General features: G+C 48.8%; 1 protein-coding gene and 1 pseudogene across 1 annotated transcript in view; one reads left to right on the top strand and one right to left on the bottom strand.

Annotated features, from left to right (window-relative positions):
* The window catches only part of ARSB (arylsulfatase B), a 207,930-nt gene that overhangs the window by 13,909 nt on the left and 176,506 nt on the right, over positions 1 to 17,515 (bottom strand). The gene's annotated exons all lie outside the window — the stretch shown is intronic.
* On the top strand, positions 14,902 to 15,109 carry LOC112919629 (ATP synthase membrane subunit K, mitochondrial pseudogene; annotated as a pseudogene).

Here is a 17,515-nt window from a genome sequence, read left to right as displayed (position 1 = left end):
TCCCAGCGGAGCATGAGGGAGGCTGCCGTTCAGCTCCTGGTGCACACTCCTCACCCCCTTTGTTCTGGAATTGTGTGGTCTAGTAGGGCCTCGACCCTGGACACATCCCTAGCATAATTAGAGCAGTGACCCTGCTATAGCCCCTGGGCTCAGAGTCCCTGCAAGACATTTAAAACAAGCAAATGGGGGATCCCTGGGTGGCTCAGTGGTTTAGCACCTGCCTTTGGCCCAGGGCACGATCCTGGAGTCCCGGGATGGAGTCCCGCGTCGGGCTCCCTGCATGGAGCCTGCTTCTCCCTCTGCCTGTCTCTGCCTCTCTCTCTCTCTCTATGTCTATCATGAATAAATAAAAAATAAAATCTTTAAAAAAAATAAAAAAGAATTTAAAAAAATAAAACAAGCAAATATGGGGGAGGGGTACAGGGAGGGAGAATCGGAGGAAGGTGGCCAAAAGGTACAAACTTTCAATTATAACGTAAGTACTAGGGATGCAAATTATAACATGGTGAGTATAGCTAACACTACTAGTGATTATATGGGAAAGTTGTTTATGGGGTAAATCCTGAGCATTTCCATCACAGGAGAAATTTTTTTTCCCTTTTTATTATATCTGTGAGCATGTGGACATTAGCTGAACTTACTGTGATAATCACTTCACAATATATGTGAATCAAGCCTTCTGCTGTATGTCTTACACAGTGATGTATTTCAATGATTTCTTAATAAAACTAGGGGAAAAAAACAAAATACATTTAAAAAACAAAAAAGAGGCAAATGCTCCCTTTGACAGCCTGAACTCTGGGTTATATGCAGGCCAAGCCCAAGAAGACCCAGAGGCCCAGACTTGAGGAATTCTTTCTCTACTCCCTGGCTCCGGTTTCTAAAATCATCCTTCTCTTGCCGTCTACCCTCGTGGGAGTGGTGGGCTCAGGGAGCTGTTGGGACGCTGGTGGGGAAGCCATCCAGTTGGGCTTTCGTTCCTTTCTAGTTTTGAAAAGCAGCCTTCCCTCTCCCTTTAAAAAGTGGAAGGAAGGGAAAGTAATAGGAACCCCAAACAAGCTGAATCTGAGGCCTACAATGATGGCCTCCTCTGGCCAGCCCTGAGGCCATCGCAGAGCTGGGTAACAAGCACCCACCATGCCTGGGTGACCCTGGTGACCAGCATCCACAGGCTGCCTTCCCCAGGCCGCTGCTGCTGGGACTCCAGACCCTCCTGAGAAATCACACGCAGGTGTGACATAACATCCCACCCTCAACCCCTGATACTGCAATGGAGGTCCCCACCTCAATGGGCCTTTGAAGTAAAAACAGGGGTGAGGGTATTTGATTTTCAATGCTTTCTTTTTTCTTTTTACAAACTATGAGACAAATCCAAGGCAGCTGACAATGACCCTGAGGACCGGATCTGGAGAGAGTTGCCGTATTACATATGTTCAGCCAGTGACTGAACACAACTCCTCGGGGACAATGGGAGGCAAAGTGAGATGACACTCACTCCCTGCAAGGCCTCTCCTGTGAAGCAGCAGCTGAGACTCCAGCGCTGGCCAGGGCTGATGAAAGAGCCCAGGGAAGAAGTCAGAACCCAGAAACAATGATGGCTTTGGTTTGTAGCTGGTGGGACTGGCTGATTCTGTGGTGCAGCTTAAGATAGAGCCATTTTTATACCACTTAGTAGCTAATGGAAGCCTGCTGGGAACAACAGGGCTTGTCCTGGAGGCAGCTCAGTTTCTGATTTGGTGGGCAGCCAATCAGTGCAGCAGTCACGCCCGGCTGGGTGGACAGGGAGGGCAAAGATGCAGTTGGCGTGCTCCAGCGGTGTCCACCAAGGGGCCACCTGCTGCTGGACTCCATAACTCCGTTCCTACAGACCAAGGGGCACTCACAGTTAGAACACCCATCTGGTTCCACCGCATCCCGACTCCTGCATCATCTCTTTACCTTTGCCTTCCCCTTCTTATTCCTTTATTGTACATCAAGTAACTGGTATACATGTTGCATTCTTCTTTTAATTTTTAAAAAAGATTTTATTTATTTATTCATAAGAGACACAGAGAGGCAGAGACACAGGCAGAGGGAGAAGCAGGCTCCCTGTGGGGAGCTCGATGTGGGACTTGATCCTGGGGCCCCAGGATCACGACCTGAGCCAAAGACAGATGCCTAACCACTAAGGCACCCAGGTGTCCTGAATGCTGCATTTTTTAAAAAACTAAATAGCCATGGTAAGTTTTGATCGTCATCAGGTGGAGATGAGACTGGTAAAATAACTGGTTCTGGGAAAATACTCTCTCCATTAGTGGCATGCTTATTCAGCTCTCATCTTTATTTTTTTTATTTTTTTATTTTTATTTTTTTTTTCAGCTCTAATCTTTATATTCCACTAAGTTATTTTGCTCTCACTGTTTAACAAAACAGCAACATAAAAAAAAAAAATCCTTGCAGACCTTATTTGATTATAGAATTCTAGTGTTTTTCACTTATCATTGTAAAACCAAGGACAATTTTAAATCAGTTTTGTATGTAGCCACTATGTGTGTAAGACAATTTATTTTTAGGTAGGGATAAATTACTCCAAAAGGAATGAATCCTAGATCGTTCTCCCTTCAAGTCAAATGTCTTATTGTTTAAATAAACTTCTTGTTTAAAATGAAGGAAAAAAAAGATAAAACCAAAATAAAACTCCTAAAAAGTACTATGTACTCCTACTAAAAAGTAGAGGTCTGGGTGTTTATTAACCATTAAAGAACTAAAGAGCCAAAGCACATGCGACCCATTTGCAGGGGAGGGAAGCACCAGCATGTGGGCACCCTCCCGCTTTCCTCCAAGGCTCGGCTGCTTTCCAGCCAAAGCAAGGCCCGGGTCAGCCATCTGCATCTGGGTCCAGGGGTAGTGCATCAGTCGCAGCTCTGGGTCCTGGAGTCAGTCAGATGTGGTTCAAACCCTGTACCTGACACTTTCCAACTGTGTGACTTTGGTCAAACATTTCCTGCTCTCTGTGCCTCAAGTATCCTCAGTTGTCCCTCTACCAAGTGAGGATGATGATAACTACTTTGTAGGCGGTTATGAGAGTGAACGAGATAGTGAGAGACAGCAGCAAGAACTCAATAACCCACATTATCATAGTCTGTATTCCATGTCAGTGAATGTTGAAAACCATTGCTCTCTTTGACATCGGTTTTTCTCCTGAACATTTGATTACAAAAAATTTCAAACATACAAAAAAGTCGAAAATGGCACAGTGAACAGCCATCCACCTAGATTCTACAATCAGCATTTTTCTGTATATGTTTTGTTGCCTATTATCTCTTTTCCACCCATTGATCCATTTTTTCAAAATTTATTTTATTTTTTTTCAAAATTTATTTTAAAGTAGGCTGCAGACATCAGTACTTTTCATAATGCACATCATCATCTAGTCTTTTATTTTTATTTTTTTTAAGATTTTATTTATTTATTCATGATAGACACAGAGAGAGAGAGAGAGAGAGGCAGAGACACAGGCAGAGGGAGAAGCAGGCTCCATGTAGGGACCCCGACGCGGGACTTGATCCCCGGTCTCCAGGATCACACCCTGCGCCAAAGGCAGGCACCAAACCGCTGCACCACCCAGGGATCCCCATCATCTAGTCTTTTAAAAGGCAAAATTTATATTTGGTAAATTGTACAAATCTCAAGTGTATCATGAATGCATCCATGTTGGATCCTTAGTTCTGTGTCCCTGGCCTCTGTTGCCACAGAGACTGCTTTGCCATATGTTCTCCTCTCCCAGGAACCAGGCAGTGGGTGGTGGTAGGGGAACACACAGGAGGGGAGGATCCCACCTAGAGGCCAGTCACCCTACTCCTCTGGGAGGTCCAGATTGAGCTGATGTTCCAGTAACCGCACACACAACTATTTCAAAGATCCAAGACAGTTTAGATGTCATTTAATTTACACAGTGTGGAAAACCCTTTTGTCATATCCCCCAAGAGATGACATTCAATCTCTTTGCATGCCTCCAACAATCCCACTAGCTTGTCTTTCCCACCTCAGTTCTTTCTGTTGATGAGCTGGAATTCTTCATCCTGTAACTTTCACATTCTTCCTTCTGAAGACAGATTCAATATTCCTGTAAAATAGGAAGCCTGGTCTCTCACACACCCTTCATTTTCTCTCAATTTCTTCAGGTCTTTCTATTTTTCCTCCTTTGGCACTTTATCACATCCTGCCTTGACTTGTTCATTAATGGTTCACACATTCTCCTTTTTAAAAGTTTTTTAAAAGGATTTTATTTATTTATTTGAGAGGGAGAGAGAATGAATGGGGAGGGGCAGAGAGAGAGCAGACTCCCTGCTGATCAGGGCCCAGGTGGGCTCAGTTCCAGGATCCCGAGATCATGACCTGAGCTGAAGGCAGATGCTTACCTGACTGAGCCTCCCAGGTGCCCCCATTATGCCTCATTAGTGAGGTTTCCTGGGGGCCGGGACCACATCTAAGGCTTCTGTAGGCCAACCTGAAACACTGTCTTCCTTGTGGGTGCTCAATGCATGGATGGGATTGACTTAGATGGAGAAAAATAAGAATATCACACGTGTTAAATATAAATGTAACTGACCTGGGTCCAAACCATTTAATAAGATTTAGTCTTTTCAGCATATTTGGAACCGTACATCATGAGTAGGAAAGCTTGTGCATCACTCTATGTTCTGTAGAGGAAACAGCCTTGGATTATAACACCTTAATGAAGATCCTTGACTAATGAAGCTATAATAAAAACATTAACTCTATGTTGTCAATGTTGGGCTGCCTGAGCCACCACAGCTGTATACTTTGGATTATTAGGTTTTTGATTTTGGAGAAGAGAGTCTTGCTATTCAGGAACCTCTCTGAAATGTCAGCGCAGTCTTGATGTCCACTGCAAGGCGAGGGCTGGGGATATTTCAATTTCATGTTTGAAGCCAGGGCACATTCAAAGGGCTTTCTGGCACAACAGAAAGTTCTTCCAAATGAAACTTTCCTGCTTCCCATAAAGGGCCCTGGTTTCCAGTGGACTGTGTAAATGAAGAAAGTCTAGTTCCACCCAGCTCTTATCCACTCCCTTTCTTCCTAATTCTTTCACAGGAAACCCAAGTTGAAACATCTTTATAAACTTTCTTCAATACCATAAATGCCTCCATTTGGGGCAGGCAAAAACTGTGCCTACTCAGCTGGTTTGCATTTTTTCCGGTCGTGTTTGCAGAAAAGAAAACTGAGCTAATTTTTACCAAACCTTCTCCTCTCTGCCTCTCAGGAGACCAAGAGTTAGCCAGAAGCCAAATTATCACTCTAACAACGTAACTGTATTCTTGCCCTGCATGTTTTTCTTTTCTTCCAAAATTAAGGGACCCCTCCCCCACACACACCCAGTCTACCGTCAAACCCATGGTCATATATGGGTTTCACAAGAGACAAGAGCTGTTGACACCATCCAGATGGGGCCTGGGAGGCACTGATTCTTCCCTGGACCTGGAGGGGGTTTTCAGGGAGCATAGGGAATTGGCAAAGAAGTCTCTGATACGCTTGCAATGACTCGTGTCTACTGGGAGCTCAGTAAATGTAAAATAAGCCCACACAGATTTTTACCACAAAAGTCAGGGTACAAAGGCACATCTCCAACAGCGTGATGGCACTCAAAAGGGCTTCTCTGGGCGGACATCTTCTTAAAATAAGAGCAACGTAGGATCTCAAGGTTTTGGGAGAAATGTGTCTTGTTCTCTTCCTGCTGCAAACCCACTTGTTTTATATGGCCCCACGGCGGGCCCAGGAGTTATACCCTATTATAGTGACTGGTTAGGAGAGGCTGGGCCTTGGGTGGTTCCTGACAGCCAAGAACAAGAAGGCCAGAGAGAATGTATTTACCTGCCTGGGGTGGACCAAGGGGGAAGTCTGGGGAGGCTCAATCCTGTGTCCAGTGCTCTTAACATGGTGCCCAGAACAAGTACAAAAACCTCACTGGGTTGGCTGCTGAAATGGATGGAAAGTGAAAGAAAACATGGGAGATGATGGGGGACAGGCTGGACCGTCTCTTGAACTAACTGTCTTGGGTAATTAGGCCTGTTTTCTGGAGCAGGGATAACATCCCAGCTTGTATTTTATTGCTTGCTCAGTGCCTGGGTGGGAAGGGTATTTGGCTTACATGAAAGCACAGCACCTAGGAAACTACTAGCTGCCTTCAAAACAAGGTGATGTTGCTTACTGAAGCTGCCTTGGTTGCATTAGCAGTTTCTCCTTCACTTGAGGGCAAAAAGATCTGCCTCTTCAATATACAAGTCAAGGCTAACCTGTGTCAACTCTCTTTGAACCTGACTTTAACCACATGGTTAATTCCCACTGTCAAAAGTCTGTCTTCTTTTACACTGTAAAGTTTAAAGATACTTAGCATGGGGTTGGGTACTGGATCCACATTTAAAAAAATACCTTTCATCTCACCTAGAAGACCTTTATTTTAACAGTCACAGCACTGCCTGAAACACTGAGACACTATGACCATAAAATAATGAACCTTTTAAATGACGTTTGAGTGACCATTAAATAACAAACACATTAGAACGTATAAACCAAATATAAGTAAACAAATATGTCTACCCAAATAAATATCGTTCTTGAAATAATCTTTCTACTCAAATGATGCCATTATTGCTAGAAGCATTTTCAAAACCTCTCTTGCAGGGTAGCCGTTGAAACAACTGGAACAAAAGCAAAAAGACGTCACCGGACTTGAGGGTCACAGGTTTGCTTCTTTGAACCAATACATCTTCTTGTCTTTCACACTTTTTGAAACATTCCTCCTGTCCTTCTCCCCTCTTTCACATCATGAACTGATAACCAAGAGATCCCAACAGAGTGTTTTAATGGTGCTGAGAATGGAAAGGTCCAGCAAAAAGACTGAGGGGCCAACTGCAGTCTGGAATCTGAGAGATCAATGGAGCACACTGCCCCAATTCTTTTGGGTATTGAGTGACTAAATGAAATGTGAGAGGTGCCTGGGTGGCTTGGTTCGTTGCAGTTGCCTCTTGATTTCATCCAGGTCGCAAACTCAGTGTCCTGGGATCGAGTCTTTCTTCGGGCTCCTTCTCAGTGGGGAGTCTCCCTCTCCCTCACCTCCACTTGTGTTCTTGCTCTCTCACTCTCTTTCAAATAAATAACTAACTCTGAAGAAGAAAGAAAGAAAGAAAGAAAGAAAGAAAGAAAGAAAGAAAGAAAGAAAGAGAAAGAAAGAAAAAAAGAAAGAAAAGAAAGAAAAAAAGAAAGAAATATAAGTAGATAACTGGCCAGTGTCCTCAACTCAAATCAAATTGAACCCCCATTAGGTCAAGGAATATTCCTTGGCTATAGCCAAGCGGTAGCACCATGCATCCAGTGTAGATCTGGATTCCGTCAAAGTCTTTTTTTTTTTTTTTTTTTTTGCAACAGGCCAGAAGACAGGCACTAGAGCTGGTTGCTGCTGGGTGGCAGGAATGCTTGAGGCTCAGAGATAAGGTAGAAAAGAACCAATTGTAGTTTGAATTCCCGTGATGGCAGCAGCTGTAAATGAGACTTAGAAGAATTGGCTTAGGCCATGGAGAAAAGATTAGTTTGAGAGAGTTCTAGTTGTGTGGAGCTACAGGAGAGAACAGCAGCTCAAGTAGCCAGGAATAATAGAGAACCAGGCTATGTACTCAAGATTTGGAACCAACCAAAAAAAAAACCTGGTTTTTGGCTGGTTGTGAGGATTGCTTGAAATATTTATGCAAATGTTTTAAAACTATACAATGCTTTTGTTGATATGTTATTCACCATCTTTATTGACCAGGAAAGCAAACAAGCTTCAACCTTTCCACCCTTCCACTTACCAGTTATCTGCATTCACCCCTATCTCATTTGCTCTTTGCTCTTTCCTTATCTGTTCCTGTTCTTACCCTCCCAGGCCAATTACCTGTGCAATATCTGTGCTCTTCTAGAGCCACGCCTCCCTGCTTCCTGAATTCTCCTTCCACCCACTGTGCCCCATTCATTCACCTCTTCAACCTCTCCCTCCCTCCCTCCCTCTTCCCCATCACCATTGAAACAGGCTCTAAGACCTCCTACCAAAGAGAAAAACCCTCTCTCGTGCCATTACACTCCTAAAGGTACTTCTTGTTTCTCACATTATTGCTTTTTTCTTTATAGTCAACCTTCTATAAAGGGCACTGTCTACTCATTACCTCTGGTTGCTTACATCCCATGCATACATGAGCAGTCTGGTTCCTGAATCCATCACTTCGATGGCATTGGTTTTGTAAAGTACTCCCCACATCCAGGGGGCACTTTTTTGTTCTTCCATTAATCCACTCTCTCAACTCTATTCTTTCAGCTTTTAAGGGAACACACTCTCCTGTTGTTTCTTCCATTTTCCCAAATGTTCCATTCCATATTGCTTCCTCTACCCATTCCTTAAACATAGGGGATCCTTTTTGGCCCCTAAGGGCACTGATAGTTCTTCAGCTCTTAGGAAGAGGCTACTTGGCAAATCGTTCACAGTCAAGGCGCTATGTTGAGCCAAAGGTTCTGGAGTTGGTGCTTTCTCTCTCTTAGATTCCTTTCTGGGGCTCCTTTCTGGGGCTCTTATTTTCCAGCTATCCAGTTGAGTGAGTCCGCATGTGGCCACCAGCTGCTGGAAAAGCACATGCTCCAGATGCCAAAACAAACCTCTCTTTGTTTCCTTACTCATTTTTTGCCATGCCTTTGCCTTGGTGTTCTATAAAACAGAGAGTAGACTTGCATCTGGGCTTATGAGGACAGGTGGCCATTCAGGCTGTCAGATCTGCCCGCTATAGACCAGACAATCGGTGGCTCCATTAGTTAAACCCAACACAACGAGGGCTAGGGCTAGTCCCTATCCTCAGGGACTAAAGCTCTCAAACATCTATTCCTTGGGAGATTCCTCTGCCTGCCTAGGTTCTTTTTAAACGTTCCTGTCCCAGAGTCCCAGATGAGGTCAGCAGCCATTCTCAAATGCATCTTTATCTGACTTTTATCTACAGTCTCTTTCTTCTCTATACACACTTGTTCTGAGAGACCTGACCCACCCACAGGGCTCCAAATACTGCACACGGGTGATGATGCCAAATCACCATCTTTGGTGCACAGACAGGGTTCCTGGCCCATATCTAATTACAGGATCAACATGCCTAAAAGAGAACTCATTAACACTCCTCAAAACCAGCCCTCACTCCCTGTACTCCATTCTGTTTATCCCCTGCCTCTCATCACCCTTTTTATCTGGTTAGCTCTTACTTCTCCCTAAAAATAGAGCCAAGCCAAGGTATCACTTCTCTGGGAAGGCTTCCCTGGCCCCTAAGATTGGGTTGGCCTGCCCCTAAGTTCACATGATGCCCTGTACTTTCCCAGTATGACACCGTATTATAATCACTTGCTCCCTTTTTTGTTTTCCCATTAAATTGCACATCTTTCCAGGGTAGCAGTGCCATCTTGAAAGTCCAAGAGTAAGTGCATGGGTAAAATGGAAAAACTCCTGTTGCAAATTGAAATACTAGCCTTCTTCAAACACTAGCCATCCATTTATTGATCAAGTTGAGCTGGGTAAGATTTTGTTTTCTCCCACTATTGTCTTCAAATGAGCTCTGTGTCACCTTTTTTACTCTTTGGTGATATCTCCAGGCAGATTCCAAGACTTCAGTCCTGTTCAGGCATCAGCAGAGTCCTATTTGGGAATACTAAAAGCTCCACTCTAACCCCACACTTGAGCCCCACATCCGGTTTAGTTCCTTTTCCACTCCTCAGCTCAGGTCTGACGTGAGGGTTAAGAACTTCCAGTAGGGAAGGGAGTCTGTCTGTTCTTTCCTTCTTCCTGATTTGCCTTGTTCACCTGCTTCTGGATGCTCTAGGGCTGAGCAGATGGGGAAAATTGAGAGGAAATCAGGCCATTATGTATAACATGCGCAGTTTGTGGCTTTCCCTGGAATGTCTGAAGTCCCCTTCATTCTAAGTCCAGCTCCTTTATAGGCATGTTAACAGGACTTTTGAGATGCACTTCCCTACTCCCGCCTCCTCGGAGACTTCCCACAGTGCACCACGGGTGGTTCCCTGTTCAGCGGATCTCAATCTCTCTCTGCTGGGCTCCTTGCCCCACAGTGCAGCTCTCTGGCTATCACTTGGCCTAATGGGAATCGACTCACAGAGCCCTCCAAATGGCAGACACGCATCCCTGCTGCCCTCTCTCACCATACCCCATCGCCCAGTCTCAGCTAGCTGCCTGCCCTCACAGCTCCCTGAGAGCCACATGCCAGTCCTCCTGGCCCCAGACTCCAAGAGGCACGGAGCAAGGTCTCCCAAGACCCTTGGCATTCTCCCCTCTGGTAATAGCACCTCACAGGCTGAAATGTTTTTGCCACTCAACAAGCTTCCATCTATCTACAAAGTGTGAGACCAGTCTGTCTCCCCTTCTCTCAAGAACCTTCTCCCAAGCCTGAGGTTCTCTTGTCTCCGCTCTCTGCTTGCTTTGGGTAAAGAATCCCCTTTCGCATAGGGAGTGGAGGAAAAAGCAAAGCTTGCTCCTCTTATGAATTCCCTTCAAAGAACTCTCTCCTGAACCTCTAGCCTGTCTTTGGCAAATCCTGTGAGATTTTTTAGCATCTCTCATCTCTCTTTAGAATGTGGGGGTCCTTATCATCCACTGACTTCAGCTTTGAAGCTGTAGCCAACACCTGAGACAACAGGAAACGTTCCATTGCACATCCTGCTAGCTCTCGCCTCTGCTTAAAATACTCCTTCCTTGCACCTGCCCTTACACCTCCTTACACTTCCTTACACCCTCAGCCTCACATCGCTACACCATCAACCTCATCTATAATATCATAGTAAACTGAGGAGAAAAGGGGTTCAGTTGGAACTTTATCTTCACACAAAACTAAAACATCACAAAACCTTATTTTCCATTTTATACAATGGATATTGTGTGATTGTACACTAATTCTTAGACTGAAAAATGAGTTCAGTTTTTGGGCATTAGCTCTTTGATTAGATTATCAGATAGCATAGTACGTCTTCCTTCATTTTACATTCAAGGACAGGAAGATAAAGAGGAATCGTTTTTTGCAGAAAATATTCAGGAGTTTCATCAGTTTCCTGAGGGCCTCTCCTCTGCCTTTGATATTCAAATCACCTTCCTTTGAAGAGCCTAATGTGTCAGTGTCCTTGTGGATTTTCTCTCCTCTGTCAACTGCTCTAGCTCCCCAGCCCCACCCCCCAGATCCTTCCTCCTTAGGTTCACCCAGGAGTAAGTAATTCAACTTCACTCCCCACTTCCACAAAGTATATTTGATTTGCATCTTATTTCTCCACATGCACAGCATTGGAAAGTCAGCTGGAGGGTAAGTGGCCAGGAGGATGAGGCAGCCGGCTAGGAAGGAGGCTGGTTTAATTAGGATCTGGGTACTTGCAACCAGACACCTTTTTGAGAGCTAAATTCCTCAGTCACGACTGGGTCATAACAACTTTTGCTTTCCCAGGCCACCTCATACCTCTGGGCTTAGATACTGAACTGTGGGATGAGCAGGGGCCTTGGCCAGCCCCCCCGGAGAAGTCGCACCTTAAGTGCTTCTCGACGAAGATGGAGGCAAGGACAGATTGGAACCAGTGGAGAGACCACAGGAGACAAGGATGACCAGGGCTGAGCGTGACTATGCTGAATCACAGAGCCAGAAAGGACTGGAAGGGTCTTAAAGGGAAGGCAAGGGAGGAGGTCCAAGACTTTGGACCAAAGAGGTGACCAAATGGGTGAGAGGCTGAGCCCTGAGACGGCACAGAAAGAAGTGTCCTCTTCTGTAAGTCAGCTCTTTGGTCCTGTGACATCAACAGTACCGTCAGTATCTTTGTAAGACAGCACACTAGGAGCGGCATCAAGGGACAGCTTGGGGCTTCAGATCGTAATTTGCAAAATGCCACCCCGGTCAGCCAACTCTTCCGTAAATGCGTCCTACACCTACTGCCTCTCGCCCAGAACTTGGCCTCTATAGACAGGCTCTGCCACCAGCAAGTCCTTCTGGGTCCACTGCTTGTATAAGCAGAGCATCCAGCCTAATGCCCTTACGACTTTAGGCTATTCCCCACTCTTGGGGTGGGGTGGGGGGGTGATAAGCAGTCACGAGCCCTTTCCTTAAGCACATACTGAACTGGGAAGGAAGCAGTGAGACCAGGAGGAGGGTAGGACTGGGTGGAAGCACACGGTGGGTAGCCTGACAAGGTGCCCAGGGATTGCTGCCCCCTGGTATCCACATTCTTGAGTAATTTCCTCCCCTTGAGGGTGGGCTGGATTTAGTGACTGGCTTCTAACAAACAGAATATGGCAGACATGATGGATATCATTTCTGAGAGATTAGTTATAAATGGTTGCAGCTTCCATTGTGGGTACTCAGGCTCTCTCTTGAATCCTACCCACCCTTTCCCAAATCAAGCCTTTGAGATGACCACCCCATGAGAGCATTCATCCAGAGTCACCGAGCTAAGGTCCACCCTGACTCTCAGAAACTGGAGGAGATAAATCTGGTCTTTTTTAAAAAGATAGATGATAGATAGATAGATTTAAGAGAGAGAGAGAGAGGAGGAGGAGGAGGAGGAGAGGAGAGAGAGGGAAAAGGAGAAGCAGACTCCCTGCTGAGTGGGGAGCCCAATATAGGCTGGATCCCGGGACTCCAAGATCATGACCCGAGCTGAAGGCAGCTGCTTAACTGGCTGAGGCACCCCTGTGTATGGTCTTAAACACATTTGTGCCTTACACTTTTCACCAAGACTCATGCTATCCTAGTCTGCACCTAGGTAGCTAAGCTTATATCTCTATTATCCCCAATCCCTGTCTTCAAAAAATTGTTCAACTCCACTTTCCTTAAGGAAATCTCTAGTTTATCTCCATTATATCTACACCAAAAACCCCCACCCACTCCCACCCTGTGGAAGGAGAAAAGCCTGAGTAAATATGGATTGATAACAAAAGAGCATCAGGAAATATGCCATCTGCCCTTTCCAGCTCACCTTTGGCATTTGCAAGACTTAGCTGCAAGTGGAAGCCATGAAGCCAGTTTTCTGCAGGCAAAGTCGTGCATGGAAAAGCATCTGTAATAAAGCTTGAACAAACGCGAGGAGGAAAATCTTAGGGAAGGATTGGAAGATGAAGGGGGAAAATCTGAGTCTGTCCGAATCTGAGACCATAAAAAGTGTTTGAAGCCATCAGCTGATATCTTGGAGGAGATCCCAGGATAAACAAAGCCTGCCCGAGGAGTCTGGCTAGTGTATTGTTCACCCGATTTGACGAAGGCGCTGAAGCCCTTCCAGCTGATACCGATAAAGCCTTTGAAGATAGCCAAGGTTCCAGACACACATTTCCCCAGAGCAGGCGGTGGGGTGGGGCTGCCGTCAGGCTTGGCAAACAGGGTCTGCAGGTAGGGTAGGGGCAGGGTCTGCAGGTTGAGAGCAAGAGCTAGATCAGGGACTTCCCTGTCACCCTCAAACTGAAGGATGATTGGGTCCTCTGAATTCAACAAATGGAACTCATTCAACTAGCATTGTCTAAGTGCCAAGCATGGCTCTCTGAGACAAAGATATTCCATTAAACACGCCAGACATGAGATTTCCGCCTGCTGGGGAAGACAGACATTTATTTATACAGGAATAACAATGGAGTGTGATGTCCCCTCTCATAGGAACACCATCCCCGTCCAGCGGGGCCCGGGAAAGCTTCCCGGGGAAGGAGCCCATGATGTTTAGACCTGGAGGAGGAGCTAGTCCAGAAAAAAGCCGGAGGAACCACGTATGCAAAGGCACTAGCCTGTGTGATCCTAGGCTGGGGATCACTGGGGCGCCGGCAGACTGGAAGAGCCGAAGTGCAGAAAGTCAGATGAAAGGCATTAGGATTATTCCTACTAAAAAAGGCAAGGCTAAAAGTGGAATGCAAGTTTTCAATTCTGAGCTGTTTATACAGAGGGCACTGCCCTCCCTCATGAGGCTGACTCGGGGGAGAGGGGCTTCAGGGACCCCACTCAGATGGGTCAGCCCAGGTACAAGGGTCTGAAGGTGTGACAGGACAGCACTGTCACTGGGGAGAGACCGAACTTCTCTCAGGTGTGCAGTTGGGTGGGATCACCCCAGGGGACATGCTGAGTAAGAAGCCAGCTTCAGTTTAACTGACCCTCAAGGTGAGTCTGTACCTGCAGGGCTTCGTTTTGCCAAGTGCATGTGCACCAGCCTTGATGAGTTTGGGGTCACAGTGGGGTTTGGGGGCCGCTGTCAGAGGTCTCTCCTCTCCATCCATTGCCCCCCACCCCCAACACAGCGCTTCTGTTCCAATAATAAAAGAACATCACTTCGAAGGGTCACCAAATTTTCGCCTTTCTCACAAGTCTGTTTGACTCCGTCTATAGGGAAAGGATCTTGTCTGTTCCTTCTACTCCTCTTTTACTTTTCCCTGCCTCCTAACACAGTTACAAAGACTGAACATAAAGCAGAGAGTGGAGCACACCGAATGCACGGCCTGTGAGTCACCAGCAGCCCCAGTGGAGGTGATGTGGCTCGGGTGCAAGCGAAGGATGGCTTTTCCTTGCGCTACCCTCTTGGCTGGGCCCTCTGTTCCCCCTCCTCCCTCTCCCTGTAGGCAGGATGGGTGGCACCAGGGAGGGAGAGTGGTGATCAGGACACTCAAAAAAGAGCCATATGGGCCAATAAAAATATGGAAAAGTCCAATCTCCTGGTACCAAAAGAAACACAAAACAATGTAACATTTTAAAGCCTGTCACAGCAGCAAGTCTTAGAGCTGTGGGATAATTCGACCTGGTGAGAGGGCAGGCGAGTTCCACCTATTGACGGTTACACCTAAAACCTTGATGACAGGTTAGCTGCGAACGTTGAAGACACAATCAGTGGAATTGCTACCTTTTGCAAGATTGAAATCATGGCAGGTCCAGAAACCGATGCCTAATTCCATTTCACTGGCATCAGAAAATATTTCAACTCTTATACTCTCACAGGTAGAATGAATAGTGTATTGGCCACACGTGGAGGCATTGCTTTGATTTTATACTTCAAATTAGGGTCTAAAAAAACGCCAGTTGTGAAAGCAACATAAATGGACTTTAACTCGGACCTCAGCTGTTAAGTCCCAAGCTTGGAAAGGCCAATGTCAACTCATCACCTGATACTCAATTTCAACAATAAATTATGAACCTGGAAAACAAAAGAAACAAAACAAAACGAAAACCCAAAAACCCTGCCGACAGGGGAGAGACTCATGGCATCACCTTGTCTGCTCTGCTCCGCCTCCCTGTCCAAGGGCAGGCTGCTTCTCCCCTGCTGGGGTGGATTGGCTACCCCTTGGTGTGGCTCCCCTGGCGACCGCGTGGGCCTGCGTGGGTGGGGACCGGGGCACAGGGGCCGGTGGGGTGGCTGCACCAAGGAGCCGAGCCCTCGGGAGCACCAGGCCAGGCAGGCCGGCCGGGAGGAGCAGGGAGGAGCAGGGAACCCCTCGTTTATCCCTCCCCCGAAGAGGAGCTGTGTCGGCCCACGGCTGGGCTGCAGAACTTTTTGCTGAAGGCAACAGTGTTTAGCTAACTATAGAAGACCAAGCATTTCTCTCTCTCTTTTTAAAAGATTTTATTTATTTATTAATGAGAGAGAGTGAGAGGCAGAGGCCCAGGCACAGGGAGAAACAGGCCCCATGCCGGGAGCCCGACGTGGGCCTAGACCCCGGGACCCCAGAATCCCGCCCTGGGCCGTGCTAAACCGCTGAGCCACCGGGGCTGCCCAAGACCAAGCATTCCTATCACTAGGTCCTGCTGACCAACACAGAGCTCTCTAATTTGTGGTATTTTAAACAAAAACATAGTATTTGGATCTAAACATAGTCTTTGTGCCTCTTCAAGGAGAGGCCCTTGCGAGGCAATGTTGCTCACAATGTTGCTCACAACCCCGGCTTTGCTCCCTCTCATCCCGCCCCCCCCCCCGCCCCCGCCCCGGGAAATCCTTACGACGGAACTTGAGGGAATACCAGTGGGCCTCGGTGTTTGCTGAGCCTCAGACACCGGGGCCCCGTGGGCCCTTGAGAAGAGCGCGGTCGGTGCGGTGCGCGCGGAGCACCTGCAGGATCCAGCAGCACCGCGCCGGAGGCAGCAGGCCGTAGGACGGGATGGAACACTGGGCCCCCTTCCAACCAGCCCCCGCGCCCCCCCTCGCACCCCTGCGCCCCCTTCCATCCACCCCTGCGCCCCCCCGCACCCCTGTGCCCCCTTCCATTGACCCCTGCGCCCCCCCGCACCCCTGCGCCCCCTTCCATCCAGCCCCTGCGCCCTGAGCCCCTTCCATCCACCCCTGCACCCCCCGCACCCCTGCGCCCCTTCCATCACCCCTGCGCCCCCCCGCACCCCTGCGCCCCCTTCCATCGACCCCTGCGCCCCCCCGCACCCCTGCGCCCCCTTCCATCCACCCCTGCGCCCCTTCCATCCACCCCTGTGCCCCCCGCACCCCTGTGCCCCTTTCCATTGACCCCTGCGCCCCCCCTGCACCCCTGCGCCCCCTTCCATCCACCCCTGCACCCCCTTCCATCCAGCCCCTGCGTCTCCCTTCGCACCCTGAGCCCCTTCCATCCACCCCTGCACCCCCCGCACCCCTGCGCCCCCTTCCATCCACCCCTGCACCCCCGCACCTCTGCGCCCCCTTCCATCCAGCCCCTGCGTCTCCCCTCACACCCCTGCGCCCCCTTCCATCCAGCCCCTGCGCCTCCCTCGCACCCTGAGCCCCTTCCATCCACCCCTGCAACCCCCCGCACCCCTGCGCCCCCTTCCATCACCCCTGCACCCCCCCCGCACCCCTGCGCCCCCTTCCATCACCCCTGCACCCCCCCCCGCACCCCTGCGCCTCCTCCATCACCCCTGCGCCCACCCGCACCCCTGTGCCCCCTTCCATCCACCCCTGCACCAGGGCTGCAGAGGCCTGGAGAACCCTGTGCGGGCCTCCGCCTCCGCGGCCAGCGCGGTGCGGCCACCGTCTTGGGCACCAGCGGCCGTGCCCTGTGCGCGGACACAGCCCCCCATGGAATGTGCGGGAGCCGCTGATAAACTTCCTCCTGGGCTGAGCGGTTCAAATACCCTTCAGGTGGGCTTGAGGTTTTAGGCCTCCAGTTCGGTTGTGATGCCGGCCCTTGTCACCTGCCGCTCGGCCCCTGTGCGCTGGCCTGTGGCGCCGCACCCCCCCCCCCCCGCCCTCGCTGCCCCCCTAAGATCTCGGGGGGGGCGGGTGGCCGGGACACGAGCGCAGGCCGCGGGGACGGAAGGCGGCAGCGGGGGGCGGACGAGGGGACCGGAGCACCGGCAGCTGCCCGCCCCGGAGTGGCCGCGGGGACTTCCCTGTCCCCAGGCCAGGCCGCCGCGTGGCACCTGGCGCTGAGGACGCTGGCCTCGAACTGGTTCACGCCTCGGGGTTCGGAAGGGGCTCGGTCATGGAGTTCTTTCCCTCCAGGCCAGAGACAGTTCGGAGCTCA

The sequence above is a fragment of the Vulpes vulpes genome, chromosome 14 (assembly GCF_048418805.1).
Source record: "Vulpes vulpes isolate BD-2025 chromosome 14, VulVul3, whole genome shotgun sequence".
Classification (NCBI taxonomy): domain Eukaryota; kingdom Metazoa; phylum Chordata; class Mammalia; order Carnivora; family Canidae; genus Vulpes; species Vulpes vulpes.
The sequence above is the reverse complement of the archived record's forward strand: the minus strand, read 5'-3'. Positions and strand labels throughout refer to the sequence as shown.